Source organism: Triticum aestivum, chromosome 2A (assembly GCF_018294505.1).
Source record: "Triticum aestivum cultivar Chinese Spring chromosome 2A, IWGSC CS RefSeq v2.1, whole genome shotgun sequence".
NCBI lineage: Eukaryota > Viridiplantae > Streptophyta > Magnoliopsida > Poales > Poaceae > Triticum > Triticum aestivum.
In genome coordinates, this window is record NC_057797.1 from 123,728,969 (window position 1) to 123,753,204 (window position 24,236).

A 24,236-nucleotide genomic window follows, 5' to 3' on the forward strand; every position below is an offset into this window, starting at 1 on the left:
AAAGGAAAAGATGTTTGCGGTGCCTGTCTATAGCTTTTACCTTCTTTTCAATCGAGAATATGCAAAGTTTGCGTATCAAGAGCTCTGGCCTTCCACTGAAATGGGATTTATTGCTGAGAAACCCCTCGGAAATGACAAAAACTAATTATCCTTTCACGAGCAGCGTCACTTTTTGCAGCGACATTTTGGGAGTGAAGCAAGATTTTTTGCGCAGGCCGGTTGTATCAGCTTGATAAGATGATTGGACGAAAATATCATTTGTCAAAGGAAATAATGTTTGCGGTGTCTTTCTATGAGAATATCAAAGCTTGCATATCATTTTCATTGATAGAGCGATTTGGCCTTCCAATGAAATGGGATTTATGGCGCGTATATATTGTTTTGAATAAGTGAAATACTGAAATCCCCCAGTGAGCTGCTCGACGACGAGTGCTTACAGTGGGTTTCCCAAAGATGCGCTGAACTCGCTTTCCCCTTTCTAGTTTCCTTCTGAACCTTTGGTGAAAACGTATGTATTTCCATTATGAAAAGTAATGGAAAAGGATTATGCCTGGTTCAAAAAAAAGTGAAATACTGAAATCAAGAATGAATCCTTGTATTCAAATACCGAAAGCTTAACAATACTACAAACGAAGATTTGGGGCAAAGGGCCATTCAGAAGTTTTATACTGTATCAGGAAGATGGCCACTTGAGCTGATGCGTGTCCTTGCGGGAGAAAGTGGTATGTATGCGCAATGACACGTTGAAGAGGTGAGTGGAAGATGTTGCGGTCACTTCTTTTGTGGTGTTGCGCGTCGTGGCTCCCATGCCATGCCGCCGGGAACGTTGCCGTCCGTGCGGTCGCTTTTGCTGATTGGCAATCAATTATACTGATACAGTTGCTCGCATGCGTGTGCAGAGTGCTCCTTCATTTTTTCTGGCTGGTTTCATCATGGCCACAGTACGTAGTAACTTCCAATTCCCTGCCGTTCTCCTTGGAAAGAGGTCCAAAGGGATCCAAAGATGCTTCAGGAACAGGCACTAATTTTGATGCAGTCAGTTTTTCGAGTTGTTTATGACGCAGAAACTTCACATGAAATCAAATAATTCGTTATCTTTCTTTTCTTTTGCAGGGATGGAATGGAACCATTTGTTTGCTCTGACTTTTCCGTAAAAGTAGGCGCATGTTGTTCTCAGCGTGATTGCACCGTGCCATGATGATGGAGCATGATTACAGTATCCTTCCCGAGCATCGCTTTTCTTCCTTTTCAACATTTTTTTATCCTCGCCTTTCTTTTACATGAATATTCGCCTTTTCTGTCCAAGTGTCTAGCGTCCAGTGCTATCCGGTTAGGCGAATAATTTGGCTGCTGACCGCAGCTTCTCCGTGACATCGGGCGTCGTAACAGGTGGCCAAACCTTAGCATGTCACAAAACACTACGCTGCGCCCATAACCTCGTCGTTTTCGCGAGCTGTTTTCGAGCTGAGACGGACGGCTTCTCGTCGCATCGGTCAGTAATACGTACTGTAGGTACCAAGTGCATTACTATGTGGCAACTAAACAAACGTGTAACTGTCTCTGCTGGCCGACATGCGTATAGTTTAGCAGCAACGTGGACGTTTTTTACGTTATGCAGCACTGTTCTTCGGAGTGGCTACGTCTGCCGAGAAAAAGAAGAGGCGGTGCTAGAGATTTCATTTCGCTCCTGGCGGTGGTGGCATAGTAGTATTATTTAGTTCTCTATATGCTTCGTCAGCAAGTTCAAGTTGGTTGCTTAACCGAATGGTCGGGGAATCGGCTGTTTGACGTCGCCTGCGCGATTTGGTTGCACCTGACCTGTTAATTGTTCGGGCAGGCCAACGAACTGCGGCGCTGAAGCAAAGGAAAAATAACAGGGCCCGTCCAACTCAACTCCGATTGTTGGGTGTACCTCCGGACTGTGATCCTGGATGGCTTGTGCGTGATCCTAACCACCCTCGCCTTGGCTTTGGGACAGAGTGGTCGGAGAAGTTTGTTTGTTGTAGCAGACGAGGGGGAAGAAGAATGACCAAGTTAGACCACCAACCAACCAAGAACCACACTGACGCCAAGAACAGTGAAGGAAAGCGAAAGCAGTCTGCTTCATGCCAATCTCTCTCTAGGAGACTAGGACTGTACCCACACAGAGACAGAGGTGGGCATGAGCAGTTAATTCGGTTAGCCAACTCCAGGATCAAGGAGCAACTAACGGGTGAAGAAGGCCGGCGACTGCGTACCAAATCGCACGCCCTTTTTCAGTGGTTGCGCCGAGACGACGGGTCGTGTTGATTCAAGAGTGCCCAAACACTCCCGTAAAAAAAACGAGTGCCCGAACACCGGTGCCACAATCCACCAAAAGTCTTGTGTGTCTGTGCCGCGCACTGTTTCTTTTGGAGAGGAGGTCACGGCGAGCTTCGTTTTGCATGCGGATATATAAAGTAGAAATGGAAAGAAAGAACGGCTGATCGGATGGCCGAGTTGGTCTAAGGCGCCAGATTAAGGCTCTGGTCCGAAAGGGCGTGGGTTCAAATCCCACTCCGGTCAATTTCTTTTTTGACGTTTTTCAGCCAAAAAAAGAGAGAGATCCAGGTGCTAAAAAAACCATGTCGATGTGATTCTCGATACAAGAGTAAAAAATAAACTCATTATAACTTTTCTCTAAAAAATTTGTTTAACCCATAATCATTTATACGAATCACCTGTTTTGGCTAACTAATATTTAAAAATCATTTTTGATTTTATTCAACTAACTCTCATGAATCTCCTTTAATGTTTTTTTCTCAACATGATTTTTGGTATCCCCTAAAAAACATGATTTTTGGTATCCCCTAAAAAACATGATTTTTGGTGCGATGCACTGTTTGTACGAAGACCATGGATTTCGCTCCAAATCATCTAAAAGAATATAGAAGTTCAACTCACAAAAATGAACCAAGAATGAGCCAACATGTATTTGGCGCAAAATCGATAAGAGAACCAAATGCTAAGGGCATGTACAGTGGTTAATAAGACAATGCTATATTAAACATTGCATGCAATTTAGAGATGACAATAAAATAATGTCTACAATGGGTTATCTCTTAGCTTCATCTTTAATAATTAGCAATTCCTAAAAGGTGGTGAGACATATGCGCTAAGAGGTCATCTTTTCTTTGAGAGGCTAAAAGATCATCTCTTAAATAAGACAAGACAAATCTTTTCTTATGATTTCTCTCTCCCTCATCTCAGTATTATCATGTGTCTCACTCGTAAGATAGTATCGTTGTACATGCCCTAAGAAGTGCCCTGAGTGTCAGGGTGACTCTGCCTAGAGGGGAGCAAAAAAGAAACTCAGTAAAAAAAATCCACGAAAAGCTTGTGATCTGTTCATCTCCAATCAAGGTTACAACTGCTCTGCATATCATACTGTACGGAATTTGGCTTAGCGGATAATTATTCATACAAATCACCCGAGTTTCGGGTTGTTTGGATAACGAATATTTAGGGAACTTGTTTCGCTAGAATTTGTTTAGCAGCATAATGAACTAGCATCTTGTTTGGTTTTATCTAACTATAACTCGAGGATATTTAATACTAGTTCCAAACTCAAAGGTCAAGTTTTACAACTAATCATGGTTACATACAACAAGTTTAAAAGAAATTCCAACTCCAAGTAAGATTTTGTATGACGTGTTCCTGATAGATTTATGCTCAAAACTGGTTTTTCCAAAAGATCATATTAATACAAGTTCTGTTAAAACCAATTACTATTGTTCTCTATTAAAAAAACTAAACACTACAAGAATTATCAAAACAACGCCCCATAGTGAGCCCACAGGGGCGCAATTATGGACAGCTCGTTGTTCTTGCTCTCCCAAACAGCTAATAAGCTCCCTCAAGTTAGGACTTTGTGCAAATTATAAAATAAAATAAATAGCAGCACTGAGTGGCAAACTAAAAAAAATACTCCCTCCGTCACAGTTTAGAAGGCACAGTTAAATTTGTGTGCGCTTCCATAATAGACAAGGTTTAGGGCGCATTGCATTTCTATACTATCTATATATTTAATAGTGTATGAGTTTTGAATGATAGCAAAGCATCAATCTTAGCCGTTGGTTTCCTATATCTAACGGTTGGGACTTGAAGGATTCGCAATGAACAGTATCCGCGGCTGCTTCTAATGGGTTCTGGAACCATCGCCTCACACTTCCAGGTACCATCGCCTCACACTTCCAGGTTTCCTTGCCAAGTATGGGGTGGGAATAGAAATAGAAGTAAATAATTTATGGGGTCCATCACGTACTGTACATCTTTATTTCCTTTCTTTGGAAATTTCTAGATGTCTCTAGACCACAGGAGTTGTAACATAACAATTACAAATTTTCTGTTAATTCATTTCTGCATGTGTACATCGACAATATTTCTTTTGCTCTGAATTCGTTGCAAAATATTATATACCTTTTTTTTCTTTACTAGAATCATCGGGATAGTATTGTTAAGACGTGCATTGCACGTGTATACATACTAGTATTTCTAGCAGCTAATTAGTACTCCGATATACTATTTCTATATGCATGCGTAGTGCGAATGCTATTTTTTAGCCAATCTCACAACCAATAGATAATCATCTAGGTCCCAGAAAATTTCCAAGCGTGTCTTCTAAACCGTGACGGAGGGAGTACTTCTAACTCCCCTCAAGTAAAGGCTTCGAACAAGACAAACAACATCAGCAAACGTCATTACTTTCAATAGAACATGTTCTGCACATTGTGCTCATCAGACTGTGGCTAGAAGGGTCCAAAAAAACACAATAGAATTACAGCCACTATAAAGACTGTGCTCTAAATTTTTTTCAAACCGGCCTCAGCGTCAAGCGATGCACACGGCCAAATGCTCTATTGTATTTTTTTTTTGCATGAAAATGCTTTATTGTGTTTTATGGCCAAAATTTGACACGAAATACAAAGAGAACCAATAAATCAGGACGAAGGTACTAAAAAACTGGCTTAGCCGACAACCATTCATACGAATCACCCGAGTGACAGGGTTGTTTTGATAACGAATATTTAGGGAACCATTTTGTTTGGATTGGTTTATCAGCGTAACAACCACATCTTGTTTGGTTTCATCTAACTAATTCGAGGATATCTAACACTAATTCCTGAAATCTTAAAAGTCAAGTTTTGGGGAATATACTAGCATTTGTTATTCAATAAACACAAGTGTGCTATCATCAACAACCTTATTCCTACGTATTAGGCAGATGTGTTTTCTCTTTGTACCCCCATGTGTGCAAATACAACCAATCATACTTAACCTACAACAAGTTTAAGTCATTCCGAGTCCAAGCAAGATTTTTGTAAATGCATTCCTGCCATATTTGTTTTTAAAATTGTTTTTTTCATATAATCATATCAGTATTTTTTTTGTTAAAACTGATTGTTATTACTCTTCATCAAAACAACCACTATATGCATTACAAACACAGTGCCCCATGGTGAGCCAATAGGGGCGCAATTACAGACGGTTGGAGGAGATGCTTAGTCGTATGTCCCTAAGTTCGCCTTTGGACGAACCTCTAAAACATATATAATGCGTACATGCATACATGTAATAAATATATTTAGATCATTTAAACATGATTGGTGTCCAATCAAACCTACTTACCTTTTATATTGGGTCACTTTGAGATGAGGAAATTCTGCCGCAATTCTCATCCCGATGTTCTTAACCAACTTCTGATCATGCCAAAAATAAGACACCAAACATGAGGTGAGTTATCTTAATACAGTAAGGAGGAAATAATAATGAAAATTGAGGTTCAGTTTTACCTTATTGCAAACATTCGGTAGTGCACCGAAACACAGAACTTGTGTTTTTCACGGTAGCATCTTTGATCTCTTTGACAACCTCTTTGAGACACTATGTGTCTTGTTGTGCAAGTAATAAATCATATGTGATAATAGGGTACGTGATTCAGACAGACTTAAGCATCGCTATGGTTGAGAAGTTCTCATCGTAGCCAACTCCTTGAACTTGTCGAAAACTTTTTGCAACAAGTCGAGCTTTGTAGACAGTAACATTACCGTCAACATCAGTCTTCTTCTTAAAAATCCATTTATTCTCTATGGCTTGCCGATCACCGGACAAGTCAACCAAAGTCCACACTTTGTTCTCATACATGGATCCCATCTCAGATTTCATGGCCTCAAGCCATTTAGTGGAATCTGGGCTCATCATCGCTTCCTCATAGTTCGTAGGTTCGTCATGGTCAAGTAACATGACCTCCAGAACAAGATTACCGTACCACTCGGGTGCGGACCGTACTCTGGTTGACCTACGAGGTTTGGTAGTAACTTGATCTGAACTTTCATGACCATCATCATTAGCTTCCTCACTGATTGGTGTAGGAATCACTGGAACTGATTTCTGTGATGAACTACTTTCCAATTCGGGAGAAGGTATAATTACCTCATCAAGTTCTACTTTCCTCAGACTCACTTCTTTCGAGAGAAACTCCTTCTCTAGAAAGGATCCATTCTTAGCAACGAATATCTTGCCTTTGGATCTATGATAGAAGGTGTACCCAACAGTCTCCTTTGGGTATCTATGAAGACACATTTCTTCGATTTGGATTCGAGCTTATCAGGTTGAAGCTTTTTCACATAAGCATCGCAATCCAAACTTTAAGAAACAACGGCTTAGGTTTCTTGCCAAACCACACTTCATATGGTGTCGTCTCAACGGATTGAGATGGTGCCCTATTTAACGTGAATGCAGCCGTCTCTAAAGCATAACCCCAAAATGATAGCGGTAAATAAGTAAGAGACATCATAGATCGCATCATATCTAATAAAGTATAGTTACGACGTTCGGACACACCATTACGCTGTGGTGTTCCAGGTGGCGTGAGTTGCGAAACTATTCCACATAGTTTCAAATGAAGACCAAACTCATAACTCAAATATTCACCTCCACGATCAGATCGTAGAAACTTTATTTTCTTGTTATGATGATTTTCCACTTCACTCTAAAATTCTTTGAACTTTTCAAATGTTTCAGACTTATGTTTCATGAAGTAGATATACCCATATCTGCTCAAATCATTTGTGAAGGTCAGAAAATAACGATACCCGCCTCGAGCCTCAACACTCATCGGAACACATACATCAGTATGTATTATTTTCAATAAGTCAGTTGCTCGCTCTATTATTCCGGAGAACAGAGTTTTAGTCATCTTGCCCATGAGGCATGGTTTGCAAGCATCAAGTGATTCATAATTAAGTGATTCCAAAAGCCCATCAGCATGGAGTTTCTTCATGCACTTTACACCAATATGACCTAAATGGCGGTGCTACAAATAAGTTGCACTATCATTATTAACCTTGCATCTTTTGGCTTCAATATTATGAATATGTGTATCACTACTATTGAGATTCATCAAAATAGACCACTCATCAAGGGTGCATGGCCATAAAAGATATTACTCATATAAATAGAACAACCATTATTCTCTGATTTAAATGAATAACCGTCTCGCATTAAACAAGATCCAGATATAATGTCCATGCTCAACGCTGGCACCAAATAACAATTATTTAGGTCTAAAACTAATCCCGACGGTAGATGTAGAGGTAGCGTGCCGACAGCGATCACATCGACTTTGGAACCATTTCCCACGTGCATCGTCACCTCGTCCTTAGCCAATCTTTGTTTAATCCGTAGCCCCTGTTTCAAGTTGCAAATGTGAGCAAGAGAACCCGTATCAAATACCCAGGTGCTACTATGAGCATTAGTAAGGTACACATCAATAACATGTATATCAAATATACCTTTCACTTTGCCATCCTTCTTATCCGCCAAATACTTGGGGCAGTTCCACTTCCAGTGACCAGTCCCTTTGCAGTAGAAGCACTCATTTTCAGGCTTTGGTCCAGACTTGGGCTTCTTCACTTGAGCAGAAATTTACTTGTCGTTCTTCTTGAAGTTCCCCTTCTTCCCTTTGCCATTTTTCTTGAAACTAGTGGTCTTGTTAACCATCAACACTTGATGCTCCTTCTTTTTTTTCTACCCCCGCAACCTTTAGCATCGCAAAGAGCTTGGGAATTGTCTTATCCATCCCTTGCATATTATAGTTCATCACGAAGCTTTTGTAGCTTGGTTGCACTGATTGAAGAACTCTGTCAATGACACTATCATCAGGAAGATTAACTCCCAGTTGAGTCAAGTGGTTGTGTGTGACGCCCGGATAATTAGACCATAGTAATTCCCTGCTAATTATGCCACATCACCTCTGTCACTGTAGTTAATCTCGGGTTAGTTCAAAAACCGATTCAAATTCAAAATTGAATTAAAGGCAAACAACAAAATTTTTCAAACTTTAAAACTAAAATGTCCGAGTTGTGCCAAGTAATGTAACGTTAGTTGTGGTGAAGAAACCCCACTTTTATAAAATGTTTTAATACTCTAAAATGATTAAAACGGTAGTTGAAACGATCGAATAAGTGCCTTTGATATTTTATAAAATGATAAACTATTTTATTTTGAGGTAAAACATTTTAGGGTAGTGGGTTATTTTGAAACAATATCTTTGGGAGCTATTGTCATATTTTACTGAACTGAAAATAGAGTGTAACTAAAATAAAACAGAAATGAATAAATAAAAGGAAAAGAATAAATAAAAAAGGACAAAGGAAATTAAAAGCCCTCACCCCTCGCTAGGCCTCGGCCCAGCCGGCCACTGGGCTAGCCAGGCCGGCCCAGCCGGCGCCTCACTCCCCACCTCCATATCCCCACTCCGTGGGAACCCTAACCCGTAACCTCCACCCACTACCCCCACTACCCCCTCTCTCCCCTGTTTTCGTCTGGATCGGATCGGGCACCAGGGCCAACCCCGACGCTCGTCCCTGCGTTCCCGTCGCCGATCCTGCCACCTCGCCGACCTCCTCCGCGACTCCTCCTCGCCGGACGCCATCCCCGTCGTCCTCCCCCACGTCATCGTCATCCCCGACATCCTCCCTGCGCCCCACTGCTCAGTCCCCTACTACTACCTCGTGAGCCCCCCTTCTCTTCTGCCGTGCACCGGGCGCGCCCATGGCCGCGCGCACATGCGCACGCCACCCGCGCCCCACTCCGGCCCTGGACCTCCCTCACCCGTCTCCACTTGCCTGCCCGCACCTGTCGCATCATGGCCTTGTTCGGCCGCCGTCCCTGCTGCTTGGCTTCGCCTACTGCCGCGCACGCATGCCCGAGCCCCTCATACTCACCACGCCCCACTCGACCACAGCCCCGCTCGGCCCCGCTTGCTGAGCCGCTCCGCGTGGCCCCGCTACTCGCCCGCCGCCCTGCAGCGCTCACCGTCGCCCTAGCTCACCCCCCGCATCGCCCGCTCCACGCCGGTCGCCCCGTGACCTTGTCACCCCTCGCCATCCCTCACTTCAACCCGCGCGCGAGCCCCTGTCCTACGCCCGCCGTTTCCGCGCGCAGCCGCCGCCACTCGCGCACCTGCGTCCTCGCCGCTGCTCGCCCGTGCCGCTCACGCCTTGCTTCGTACCCGCACGTTGCCACGGCTCCCGCTCCGCTGCTGTCGTGCCGCCCCGGCCTCTTCTCCCTCCCGCGGCGCCGTCCCCCTGCTGCTAGTGCGCCGCCGCGCCCTGGCTCCCCTGCGGTGGCTCCTCTGCCGCCCGCAGGCTCGCTCATCACCGGACCCGCACTCCGCCTCTCCACGCCGGCCAACCACCGCGATCGCCCTGGCCACTGGCCTCGCCGCATCCATGGCGGGCGGCCCCCCTGGCGACCTGGATGCAGGCTGGCGCTCGTCGCCTGCACCACCCGATCCGTTATGGTCCCCTGGCCTAATGACATATGGGGGCCTATGTAACACCCACGATGCGGCTATATCTCCCACGTGTCGAAGCACGACTTAGAGGCATAACCGCGTTGTAAGCAATGTCGCAAGTGAGGTAATCTTCACACAACCCATCTAATACATAAGGGAAAGAGATACATAGTTGGCTTACAATCGCCACTTCACACAATACATGAATAAAGCATTACATCATCCAGATACAAGCAAGGTCCAATTACGGAACCAAAATAAAAGAAGACTACCCCAAATGCTACAGATCCCCGATCGTCCCAACTGGGCTCCACTACTGATCAACTGGAAACGCAACAACATAACGAACACGATCTTCATCGAGCTCCTCCTTGAGCTCGGTTGCGTCACCTGCACGGCATCATCGGCACCTCCAAGCTGGTTTTGGAAGTAACCTATGAGTCACGGGGACTCAGCAATCTCACACCCTCGCGATCAAGACTATTTAAGCTTATAGGAAGGGTAAAAGGTATGAGGTGGAGCTGCAGCAAGTGACTAGCATATTTGGTGGCTAACATACGCAAAAGAGAGTGAGAAGAGAAGGCAAAGCACGTTCGAGAAATCTATGATCAAGAAGAGATCCTAGAACAACCTACGTCAAGCATAACTCCAACACCGTGTTCACTTCCCGGACACCGCCGAAAAGAGACCATCACGGTAACACACGCGGTTGATGCATTTTAATTAAGAGAAGTTTCAGGTTTTCTACAACCGGACATTAACAAATTCCCATCTGCCCATAACCGCGGGCACGGCTTTTGAAAGTTCAAAACCCTGCAGGGGTGTCCCAACTTAGCCCATCACAAGCTCTCACGGTCAACGAAGAATATTCCTTCTCCCGACCCGATCAGGCTCGGAATCCCGGTTACAAGACATTTCGACAATGGTAAAACAAGACCAGCAAAGTCACCCGAATGTGCCGACAAATCCCGATAGGAGCTGCACATATCTCGTTCTCAGGGCACACCGGATTGTCCAAGGTTCTGGTAGGCCAGCCCAGAGTTGCCCCTGGTGGCCACCGGCAGCTGACAGGTTGGACCAACACTCAGAGGAGCACTGGCCCGGGGTTTAAACAAAGATGACCCTTGGGCAGGCCTACCCAAGGGAAAGAAAAGGCTAGGTGGCAAATGGTAAAACCAATGTTGGGCCTTGCTGGGGGAGTTTTATTCAAGGCGAACTGTCAAGGGGTTCCCATTATAACCCAACCGTGTAAGGAATGCAAAATCCGGGAACATAACACCGATATGACGGAAACTAGGGCGGCAAGAGTGGAACAAAACACTAGGCATAAGGCCGAGCCTTCCACCCTTTACCAAGTATATAGATGCATTAATTAAATAAGAGATATTGTGATATCCCAACAAAATATCCATGTTCCAACATGGAACAAACTCCAATCTTCACCTGCAACTAACAACGCTATAAGAGGGGCTGAGCAAAGCGGTAACATAGCCAAACAACGGTTTGCTAGGACAAGGTGGGTTAGAGGCTTGACATGGCAATATGGGAGGCATGATAAGCAAGTGGTAGGTATCGCAGCATAGGCATAGCAAAAGAGCGAGCAACTAGCAAGCAAAGATAGATAGTGATTTTGAGGGTATGGTCATCTTGCCTGAAATCCTGCAAGGAAGAAGAACGAGTCCATGAAGAAGACAAACAGACGTAGCCAACGTATCCTCACAAACGCAACGTTACCGGATTACCGAGAAGAAGTCCACCGGAAAGAAAGCAAACAACATAGTAAACAACCAACACATGAATATGGCATGATGCACAATCAAGTATGATGCATGTCCGGTTTAATGAAGCATGGCATGGCAAAGTGCACAAACAATCCTACAAATTAAGTGGAGCACAATATGCAACTCCGTTGCATATTGACGAAACACCACGTGACTTATTTAGTTCGATCTTGTTTATGTACCCAACAATATTAAATGTTGTTAAACATGGCAAGAGGGTGAAGCAAAGTTAAACTACCTATCTAGTCAAGTTTAAATGAGGCCAGAAGCAACGAACAACAATTCTGGTAAATCCTCATATGCATATATTAGGTTTGGTACTGTTATGCCCTAAACCATATTTTATAGTTGTTAAACATGCAAAGTGAGGCCACCATGTTAAACTAGGCATTTTCTACCCCATTTACATATGAAGATTATTAAATTTGGAGCTACGGTTAAATAGTTATGAATTAAATCATTTTAGCAAATTTAAACAACCAACATATTAAACATTTTAAACATGGATGAAAATGACATATTATGAAGCTAGATGAATTTCTAAGCATGTTTCTTATAAAGTTTGTTTTAATCCGATGCACGGTTGTGAAGGTATTAAATGCATGAAGTTTAGGGGCTCTTCTGAAAAACTGCAGTCTCAGGAAATAAACAAAAATATGCAGAGCCTAAAAAAACCTATTCCGGCCAAAACTGGCAGGCCGGCCCAACAGGTAAAAAAACAAAAGGGGAAACGCTGGGGTGTGGCCTCACCCATGGGCCAGGCCCGGAACTGTGGAGAGGAGGAGGTAGGCCGGGACACTGGGCCTTGGGGAGGCGCTGGCCTCACACGCATAGGAGGCATGCCGCATCTAGCGCTGCTCGTTGGGCCTAGAGGAGGAACGTGGCCCATGTGCGGGGTCAACGCGGTCGAGCGGGACAAGCTCGGTCTCGTTCGCGTGCAGAAGCAGGGGAGGCAGCGCATGATAAAGAGATGAAGGCGACGCGGCAGGAGCTCCGGCGAGGCGGTCTCGACGGGGACCGATCGGAACGGGACTGGGGCGGCGGGATCCGGCGGATCTGGGCACGGGGATGGAGTTCCGATGGACTTGGGCGGCAAAGAGGTGCTGCAGATATTCCTGGCGCTCCACGGGAAGACGCAGGTGAGGAAACTTGGCGGAGCGGTACGCCTTGGAGCAGATCGAGCGCGACCATGGCGTCGGGGTCCTTCATGGTTCCTGGTCAGAGAGAGAGATCAGAGAAGAGAGAAGGATGGAGAAGGGAGAAAGTGGGGGAGGCGGCCTGGCCTATTGGTGGTCGCCGGCAGAACTGCTCGCCGGGGATGACGGCAGGCGTAACTGGAGGAGAGGCGCGGGGCTGGACTCATGGTCGCCGGTGATGGTGTCGGTCGTGAGCCGACGAGGTGGGATGGAGGAGCACGGGGCTCGGGCGACCGATTAGTCAAGCCCGCAAAACGAGGGAGAGGGTCGGGGAGGATTTGTCTTGGCTGGTGTTTGAACAAGAGAGGAATTTTGGATCAGGGAGGACGCTGCTGGTTCGGTGTGGAATCCGAGGAAGAGAGTGGCGGTAGTGGGATGGATCCCTAGAAGTTTGGGATTTGGTCTAGGGTTAGACTAGCTATATATAGTAGGTGGGTTTTACTTAGGGGTATATCGTCCCTCCGATTGCAATCGGACGGACGAGAAAAATAGGCTAGGGAGTCCAAATGAGAAAACGGTGACGTTTTGTAGATGTTAGGGGATGATCCGGACCCAACGGTGATGACTGCCCGAGTCAAGTTCGGGACAACTTCCGGACGCGCGCGAGGGGTTTGGTGCACTGCGCAAGGAGGGGTAGGATGGGCCTAGGTGGACTGTGGAGAGCGGGTTTGTCTGAGAGAAGAGGGGAGAGATGCAGCCTGGCACGGTTTCCGGAGACCGAAAACGTCCGACGATAAGACCGACTATAATGTCGCTATAGTTTAACGGTTGGGCTATCAAACGAACTCCGAATGCGATGAAACTTGACAGGTGGTCTATCTACACTATAACAAGACCGCACGCCAACTTTCATCTCATTCCGAAAAAAAATTCCGGTCACTTATAAAATAATATTTCGGACGTGCCACGGGCGCGTGCAAGTGTGTCTGGGCTCAGAACGAACAACGGACGGAACTGGGCAACACGGACGGATGCAAGTTTCGAAAATATGATGATGCAATGCACATGATGACATGACAAGATGCGACACGCAAGCAAATGACATGGCCACGACAGCGAATAACTGGAAGACACCTGACACATCGGTCTCGGGGCGTCACAGCCTAGCCCTAGAACGTTTAATAATAATAATAATAAAGAAGTTAATAAATATATAAATAGATAAATAAATAATAAATAAATTAATCAATTAATTAGTTAACTTAAATTAATTTTGATTAATTAAACTAAACAACTAAACAACTAATTAATCATGTTTAGTTAGTCTAGTCAATGACGAAGGGGATCCACACGTCAGTTTGACCAGTCAACACCCCTGTTAACGGCTGACGTCATGCTGACGTCAGCATGCACTGTTCTGGATAATGTTGAATTAAATTAATTAGATAAATACTAAAAATGATTTAAATCTTTTAAAATTAATATAAAATAAACCGTAGCTCGGATGGAAAAACTTTGTACATGAAAGTTGCTCAGAACAACGAGACAAATTCGGATACGTAGCCCGTTCGACCACCACACATCCCTTGCATAGCAAACACACAACTTTCCCCTCCGGTTCATTTGCGCGAAAATGCAAAACACCGGGGATATTTTCCCGGATGTTTCCCCCATTCACCGGTATCACCTCATACCGCGTTAGGGCACACCTAACACCGCTACTTGTCATGTCATGCATCGTTATGCATCTGCTTGCATTGTATTCATTATTTCTTCCCCCTCTTCTCTCCGCTAGACTACGAGACTGACGCCGCTGCTGGTGCCCCGATCGACTACACTGTTGACGACCCCTACTTGCCAGAGCAACCAGGCAAGCCCCCACTTGATCACCAGATATCGCCTATTCTATTCTCTACTGCTTGCATTAGAGTAGTGTAGCATGTTACTGCCCTCCGTTAATCCTATGCTGATGCATAACCTCTCTTTGCTACTCCTGTTGTTACCTTTACCTGCAATCATAAATACTTAGTATAGGATGCTAGTATTTCATCAGTGGCCCTACATTCTTGTCCGTCTGCCATGCTATACTATCATGCCGTGATCACTCGGGAGGTGATCACGGGTATATACATACATACATACTTACTTACTATACATGTGGTGACTAAAGTGAGGTCAGCTCGTAGAGTACCCGCAAGTGATTCCGATGTGGGGGCTGAAGGGGCAGGTGGTTCCATCCAGGTAGTGGTGGGCCTGGGTTCCTGATGGCCCCCGACTGTTACTTTGTGGTGGAGCGACAGGGCAGGTTGAGACCACCTAGGAAAGAGGTGGGCCCGGCCCTGGTCAGCATTCGCGGTTACTTCAAAATAACACGCTTAATGAGATCTTGGTATTTGATCTGAGTCTGGCCACTGGCCTATACGCACTAACCAATTGCGCGGGAACAATAATGGGCACTCGACGTCGTGGTATCAGCCGAAGCCTTCATGACGTCAGCGACTGAGCAGCGCGCGCTAGGTTGGACCGCGTAACGCAACTTCCTTTGTAATGGAGGTTGCTAGGTCTGCTCACTGGCCGCCTACGCAACGTGCAGGTGTGCAATGGGCGATGGGCCCAGACCCCTACGCACATAGGATTTAGACTGGCGTGCTGACCTCTGTTGGGCCTAGGTAGGGCTGCAATGTGTTGATCTTCCGAGGCCGGACATGACCCAGAAAAGTGTGTCCGGCCAAATAGGATCGAGCGTGTTGAGAAATGTGGTGCACCCCTGTAGGGAAGTTGATCTATTCGAATAGCCGTGTCCCTCGGTAAAAGGATGATCCAAAGTTGTACCTTGATCTTATGACAACTAGAACCGGATACTTAATAAAACACACCCTTCCAAGTGCCAGATACAACCGGTGATCGCTCTCTCACAGGGCGACAAGGGGAGGATCACCGGGTAGGGTTATGCTATGCGATGTTACTTGATGAACTTACCATCTACTCTCTCCTACTGCTTCAAGATGGAGGTTTCGAGAAGCGTAGTCTTCGATAGGACTAGCTATCCCCCTCTTATTCTGGCATTCTGCAGTTCAGCCCACATATGCTACCCTTTTCCATTTGATACCAATGCATACATATGTAGTGTAGCTCCTTACTTGCGAGTACTTTGGATGAGTACTCACGGTTGCTTTGCTCCCCCCTTTCCCCCTTTTTATACCCGATTGTTGCGACTAGACGATGGAGTCCAGGAGCCAGACTCCACCGTCGACGACGACTCCTACTACACTGGAGGTGCCTACTACTATGTGCAGGCCGCCGACGACGACCAGGAGTAGTTTAGAAGGATCCCAGGCAGGAGGCCCGCGCCTCTTTCGATATGTATCCCAGTTTGTGCTAGCCTTCTTAAGGCAAACTTGTTTAACTTATGTCGGTACTCAGATATTGTTGCTTCCGTTGACTCGTCTATGATCGAGCTCTTGTATTCGAGCCCTTAAGGCCCCTGGCTTGTAATATGATGCTTATATGACTTATTTTATTTGTAGAGTTGTGTTGTGATATCTTCCCATGAGTCCTTGATCTTGATTGTACATGTTTGCGTGTATGATTAGTGTACGGTAAAATCGGGGGCGTCACAAGTTGGTATCAGAGCCGACTGCCTGTAGGAATCCCCTTCCACACTCCGTGGCCGAAGTTGAGTCTAGTCATTGAAAAACTTTTACTAACATGCCTGTGTGGCTTACGGGCCCACGTCACCATTGGGAGGTATTAGGATCTTTTATTCCTCAACCTATACTCCGGGACTCTGATCTCTCTTCTATTCGGGTTAAATAATTTTATTAAAATCTAACTTTAGGTTCTCGAAAATACTTTCTCTCGGAGAGCCCCTTCAGTCCAGATGATCGCCGGCTGCACCAGAAGATTTCAAAGATACTCTCCCATATTCTCTTGAGACCTTGTGCCCGTTGCTTTTGCAATTCCCTACCATCGAAATATCCCTATGGATAAATACTTACACATGTCGTTCTTACTTTTATTCCGAGTCGATCTTGTTATTACAAGGTGCAATGAACTGCTCTCCGTTGTTCCGAGAATCCTTTGAGCTTACTGCCTTACAGTTCTTTGCCACAAGAATACCCCTATGGATAATTCCTTGCACTTATTGAGTATCCCCTCATTCTCAGTTGTTCAGGTGTTTCGCATAAGCCTTCGGAAAACTATTTGATCTTTCGAAAATCCTCAACAGCCTATTGTTCTTGAAATTCTTACTTGCTTGCATTATGGTTAATCCCATTAGTATAGTAATCTTATTAGCATCCTTTGTCACTATCATTTTTGAGTCCATTGATTCAATAAGTTGTGAATGTTCACAATCATCAGTCGAATCCTAGGATTATCCTTCCGGCTCAGACGTCATTTGGATATGAGCTGGTTCTTGACCAATCAATGCCTTGATCAGTTGTGCTTCTAAGTCTATTGAACTTATTCATTTTTCATCAGAACGATTGCTTCTGATCCCTTCATTTGGAAATCATAAAATTTCCTTGCATTAAGCTTTGAATTAGTCAGTTGTTTATATAATCTGATGCCTTGGCATTCCTTCTTCCTCTGATTGAGTATGGATACTCACATCAGCCCCATTGTGCACCGCCATACCCATTGTCGGGTTATTATCCGACCATGTCCTTCACAACCAAAATTCTTGCGAGTTCTTTATCTGATACATAATGCCTTTGGTAAATTGTATCCTCTATTTTTGTCAACCATGCTCTACTATTGAGCTTGTGTTATTTACTCCTGAAGTTCATGGTATATGTTCTAAGAAGCCCCGATGGGTTGAACCTATGCATTCCTTAATCTGTGTGAACCCAAAAGTTTTCACGGGTCATACTCCTCTGGTAATTCACTAGGTAGGTTTTGACACTGAAATCATTTTTATCTAGAGCAGTGAATGAAAGGTTATGCATTGAAGAAGTGGGAGTCAACCTTGAACTTTGTGTTCATGCCCATGGACACGATGTGGGTCTTATCATTAAAGCTTCTCATAAATTAATTATTCCCTTGGTATAAGTTCTTATATCTGGGATCCGACCTTTTGCAATCGTGGTTCCGACCATGTTTTCCTTTAAATACCATTTCTCGTGCAAGTTTAAGCACTTGTCTTCTAGAGAGCAATACCCTAGTCCAACCTCTACTTTGATCTTTCGTCGAGTATTACCCCACTGGTATCTCAAGATTATCTTGGAACTGCATAAATTCTTATGAGTTCTTCATCAAGTACTACATTCTCACTGATTACAAATTTTCACACCGATAACTGAACCGAGTCCGCACTATGGTTCAACAACTCTTAGTAATCTTCTTTAAGTACGAGTTTGTACCAGATCACGCCATTCCTAGCCTGTTTGGCTATATCATTGTTGTGATGATTTTAACTATGCTACTTGGTCCTTAATCCCGAAGCACAACTTTTGATGATGAGCTAAGGTTACGTTGATCTTCCTCGCCTTATCATTACGCCTCGAACAGCAAGCTTGGTTCCAATCTTTTGCTTCATCAGTCCTTTTGTTTGATGCAATCGCTATTCGATTGCCTCTTCGTGGAGCCTCTCGACAAAATTTGTTATGATCATCATCAATATTTTGACTCCTTCCAGGATATCAATCTAAGTCATGATGATAAGTGCCATCCTCGTCCCTTGGTAATTTGAGTTACCACTGGCAACATTATCACCTTCCTCTCATCACAAACTTGTTCATGTTATGGATGCAACTTGCTATCCAGTTTGTATTTTATTCTACCTTGAAGTATTACTGTCTTTTATGTCAAGGATGTTGCAAGGATTGCTCCACCTCTTAAGAATTCTTGGTATAGTGATACTTCCCACAAGCACCATTCTTTCTTGGTCCCCGTATTGACTAACTGGGAATATCAACGAGTGAACGATGATGCTTGGATTCTGTACTTCTAGCAACCTTATTGCCTTGAAGTTAATGGTCGATAGTTCATTCTTAGACTATTGGTTATCGAATTGCCATTGTAATATTGATCGTGCTACTTATTCCAGATTTCCGGGTGCACCTTTCTATCATTGTTCAATTGTGTATGTTTTCATCGAACATACATCATTATATCATTTGGTCTAACTAATGTTATCTCCTTGTTCACATAATTGTGGAAATCATCTTTTGTTAATCTCGATGAATTTTCGCTGAGTCCATCAGCCACGCCCTCGTCATTTCCTTGGTTTAATGATGAACTCTTGTTTCAGAACTCGCTTCCATAGTTCATTCCCGAGAATCTTACAATGTCTTCTCGACAATTGAGTTGCACCTTTCTTCTCAGGCATCATGAGTCTGAGGTATCTTGATTCCTAACATCAATTAGATCTGAATCTCTGTCAGATATGATGGTTGGGACATATTTCCAAGAGTTATAACATTATCGGTAAGGTGATGTCTTGCCTATCACACCTGGCCGGAGTACTTGTTGTTATAGTTTCCTATTTAGCAAGTTTAACCATTCTTCCATGAGGAAATTGTAAGACTTATTCTATAAGTTGTTCCTGATGGATCCTTTGTGCATCCAAATTATGACCCTTACTTAATAACCATGTCAATGCTATCTCAAAGCATGTCTGTGGTACTCCGATCTTAAATAAGAACAGTTGAAGCAATGCTATATTTTCGTTATCAATTACCCAAAACACAGTTGTATGGGTATTGTCATCAAATTCCTCTCCGCTTACCTAAATGGTTACTACTTTCTATCCTGTTGTGGATATCTTGCTCTGCTTGTCCTTGGGAAGGGTATACCCCTGATATATGTGTCAAAAACATTTTTCTTTCCATTATTCTGTTTGATCCGATGATCACATTTTCCTTTCCATGGATTTGTTTAACCTTCCTTGTGATCCATATGATCCGAGCAGTAATATTCTTCTGCTTATGTAAACACCTTGGTGTACAACCGTGTCAGTAAGACCCTGTTGCATTTGTCGATAGCATTCCAGTAACCACCGATGGATGAGAACTTTGCCTATTGGTCCGCCTTGTTCAACGAGCAGGAAAATGGTTCTCTTCGTCCCTCGCCCTTGGTATCGATGTTGTTGCCGACATAACTGATAGGCTACCCTATGACATGCCTTGCTACCATGACCGTGAAAAATGTCGGCCCATTTCTACTTTAAACCACATGGTGGGCCCATAACCCACAGTTCCACAGGATCGAAACCTAACTCTCATGTACATCATGTTGCCAAAGTTATTCCTAGATCTTGACTTCGTATGTAGTTCACGGGCCACCTACCTAGTGATCTATTCTACTAACCGATGCAATACTCAATCTTGTTGCTCTGGACCCTTTTCGCCCATTGTTTCTAACATCGAACGGTTGCCTATGCGCTTGAAACTTCTATTGTGCACCTTCTTACTTTGCTCTCGATAATTCCTTAAGTTTCAACTCGAGAGTAACTTTCTGCCACCTTCCCTAATATTATCTACCAGGTAAGCAACCTTGTAGAGGTCTGTCCTTTTGAAGCTACCCCTTATCCTTTTCGTAAGTACGATGAAGATTCGGAAGGAATGATGACCACTTCATCATGATGACCCGAAGCAGAGAAATGAAGACATCAATGTAGTGGATCGACCTCTTCGAGAAGAGCAACTAAGACCGAGAAGAATCGTTAGAATTTAGTAACCAAATCTTTCCCCTTACTCCGCCTCTTAAAATCTCGGGACAAGATTTCTTGTAATGGAGGAGAATTGTGACGCCCGGATAATTAGTACAGTAATTCCCTGCTAATGTTGCCACGTAACCTCTGTCACTGTAGTTAATCTCGGGTTAGTTCAAAAACCGATTCAAATTCAAAATTGAATTAAAGGCAAACAACAAAAGTTTTCAAACTTTAAAACTAAAATGCCCGGGTTGTGCCAAGTAATGTAAAGTTAGTTGTGGTGAAGAAACCCCACTTTTATAAAATGTTTTAATACTATAAAATGATTAAAACGGTAGTTGAAACGATCGAATAAGTGCCTTTGATATTTTATAAAATGATAAACTATTTTATTTTGAGGTAAAACATTTTAGGGTAGTGGGTTATTTTGAAACACTATCTTTGGGAGCTATTGTCATATTTTACTGAACTGAAAATAGAGTGTAACTAAATAAAATAGAAATGAATAAATAAAAGGAAAAGAACAAATAAAAAGGACAAAAGAAATTAAAAGCCCCCCCTCGTTGGGCCTCGGCCAAGCTGGCCACTGGGCTAGCCAGGCCGGCCCAGCCGGCGCCCCACTCCCCACCTCCATATCCCCACTTCGAGGAACCCTAACCCATAACCTCCACCCACTACCCCCACTCCCCCCTCTCCCCTATTTCCGTCTGGATCGGATCGGGCACCAGGGCCAACCCTGACGCCCGTCCCTGTGTCCCCGTCGCTGATCCCGCCACCTCGCTGACCTCCTCCGCGACTCCTCCTCGCCGGACGCCATCCCTGTCATCCTACCCTACATCGTCGTCGTCCCCGACATCCTCCCCACGCCCCACTGCCCAGTCCCCTACTACTACCTCGTGAGCCCCCCTTCTCTTCTGCCGTGCACCGGGTGCGCCCATGGCCGCGCGCACACGCGCACGCCACTCACGCCCCACTCCGTCCCCGGACCTCCCTCACCCATCTCCACTTGCCTGCCCACACCTGCCACGCTATCGCCTTGTTCGGCCGCCATTCCTGCTGCTCGGCTTCGCCTGCTGCCGCGCACCCGCGCCCGAGCCCCTCATGCTCACCACGCCCCGCTCGGTCCCACTTGCTGAGCCGCTCCGCGTGGCCCCGCTACTCGCCCGCCGCCCTGCCGCGCTCACCGTCGCCCTAGCTCACGCCCCGCATCGCCTGCTCCACGCCGGTCGCCCCGTGACCTCGCCACCCCTCGCCATCCCTCACTTCAACCCGCGCACGAGCCCTTGTCTCGCGCCCGCCGTTTCCGCGTGCGGCCGCTGCCACTTGCGCACCCGCGTCCTTGCCGCTGCTCGCCCGTGCCGCCCGTGCCTTGCTTCGTGCCCGCACGCCGCCACGGCTTCCACTCCGCCGCTGTCGTGCCGCCCCGGCCTCTTTGAAGGAAATATGCCCTAGAGGCAATAATAATGTTATTATTTTATTTCCTTATATCATGATAAATGTTTATTATTCATGCTAGAATTGTATTATCCGGAAACATAATACTTGTGTGAATACATAGACAAACTAAACGTCACTAGTATGCCTCTACTTGACTAGCTTGTTAATCAAAGATGGTTATGTTTCCTAACCATAGACATGCGTTGTCATTTGATTAACGGGATCACATTATTAGGATAATGATGTGATTGACATGACCCATTCCATTAGCTTAGCACCCGATCATTTAGTATGTTGCTATTGCTTTCTTCATGACTTATACATGTTCCTATGGCTATGAGATTATGCAACTCCCGTTTGCCGGAGGAACACTTTGTGTGCTACCAAACATCACAACGTAACTGGGTGATTATAAAGGAGCTCTACAGGTGTCTCCAAAGGTAAATGTTGGGTTGGCGTATTTCGAGATTAGGATTTGTCACTCCGATTGTCGGAGAGGTATCTCTGGGCCCTCTCGGTAATGCACATCACATAAGCCTTGCAAGCATTGCAACTAATGAGTTAGTTGCAAGATGATGTATTACGAAACGAGAAAAGAGACTTGCCGGTAACGAGATTGAACTAGGTATTGAGATACCGACGATCGAATCTCGGGCAAGTAACATACCGATGACAAAGGGAACAACGTATGTTGTTATGCGGTCTGACCGATAAAGATATTCGTAGAATATGTGGGAGCCAATATGAGCATCCAGGTTCCGCTATTGGTTATTGACCGGAGACATGTCTCGGTCATGTCTACATTGTTCTCGAACCCATAGGGTCCGCACACTTAAGGTTTCGATGACAGTTATATTATGAGTTTATGATTTTTGATGTACCGAAGTTAGTTTGGAGTCCCAGATGTGATCACGGACATGACGAGGAGTCTCGAAATGGCCGAGACATAAAGATTGATATATTGGACGGCTATATTCGGACACGGGAAGTGTTCCGGATGATTTCGAAGAAAACCGGAGTGCCGGAGGGTTACGGAACCCCCCGGAAGAAGTAATGGGCCTTATGGGCCCTAGTGGAGAGAGAGAGGGGCAGCCAAGGTGGGTCGCACGCCCCCTCCCCCTCTGGTCCGAATTGGACTAGGAGAGGGGGGCGGCGCCCCCCTTTCCTTCTCCCTCTCCCCCTTCCTTTCCCCCTCCTAGTAGGAGTAGGAAAGAGGGGAGTCCTACTCCTACTAGGAGGAGGAGGACTCCTCCTTGGCGCGCCCTAGGACCGGCCGGCCTCCTCCCCTTGCTCCTTTATATACGGGGGTAGGGGGCACCCCTAGACATACAAGTTGATCCACGTGATCGTTTTCTTAGCCGTGTGCGGTGCCCCCTTCCACCATACTCCTCGATAATATTGTAGCGGTGCTTAGGTGAAGCCCTACGACGGTAGAACATCAAGATCGTCACCACGCCGTCGTGCCGACGGAACTCTTCCCCGACACTTTGCTGGATTGGAGTCCGGGGATCGTCATCGAGCTGAACGTGTGCTAAAACTCGGAAGTGTCGTAGTTTCGGTGCTTGATCGGTCGGGCCGTGAAGACGTACGACTACATCAACCGCGTTGTCATAACGCTTCCACTGTCGGTCTACGAGGGTACGTAGATCACACTCTCCCCTCTCGTTGCTATGCATCACCATAATCTTGCGTGTGCGTAGGATTTTTTTTGAAATTACTACGTTCCCAACAGTGGCATCCGAGCCTAGGTTTTATGTGTTGATGTTATATGCATGAGTAGAACACAAGTGAGTTGTGGGCGATATAAGTCATACTGCTTACCAGCATGTCATACTTTGGTTCGGCGGTATTGTTGGATGAAGCGGCCCGGACCGACATTACGCGTACGCTTATGCAAGACTGGTTCTACCGACGTGCTTTGCACACAGGTGGCTGGCGGGTGTCAGTTTCTCCAACTTTAGTTGAACCGAGTGTGGCTACACCCGGTACTTGCGAAGTTTAAAACAGCACCAACTTGACAAACTATCATTGTGGTTTTGATGCGTAGGTAAGATTGGTTCTTGCTTAAGCCTGTAGAAGCCACGTAAAACTTGCAACAACAAAGTAGAAGACGTCTAACTTGTTTTTGCAGGGCATGTTGTGATGTGATGTGGTCAAGACATGATGCTAAATTTTATTGTATGAGATGATCATGTTTTGTAACCGAGTTATCGGCAACTGGCAGGAGCCATATGGTTGTCGCTTTATTGTATGCAATGCAATTGCGCTATAATGCTTTACTTTATCACTAAGCGGTAGCGATAGTTGTGGAAGCATAAGATTGGCGAGACAACAACGATGCTATGATGATGATCAGGGTATCACGCCGGTGACAATGGTGATCATGACGGTGCTTCGAAGATGGAGAT

At 45.3% G+C, this 24,236-nt stretch overlaps 1 non-coding gene across 1 annotated transcript; it reads left to right on the forward strand.

Annotated features, from left to right (window-relative positions):
* Nucleotides 1–2,463: 2,463 nt before the first annotated feature.
* On the forward strand, nucleotides 2,464–2,544 carry TRNAL-AAG (transfer RNA leucine (anticodon AAG)). Its single transcript has one exon. It is a non-coding gene; the product is annotated as a tRNA-Leu (tRNA).
* Nucleotides 2,545–24,236: the final 21,692 nt, after the last annotated feature.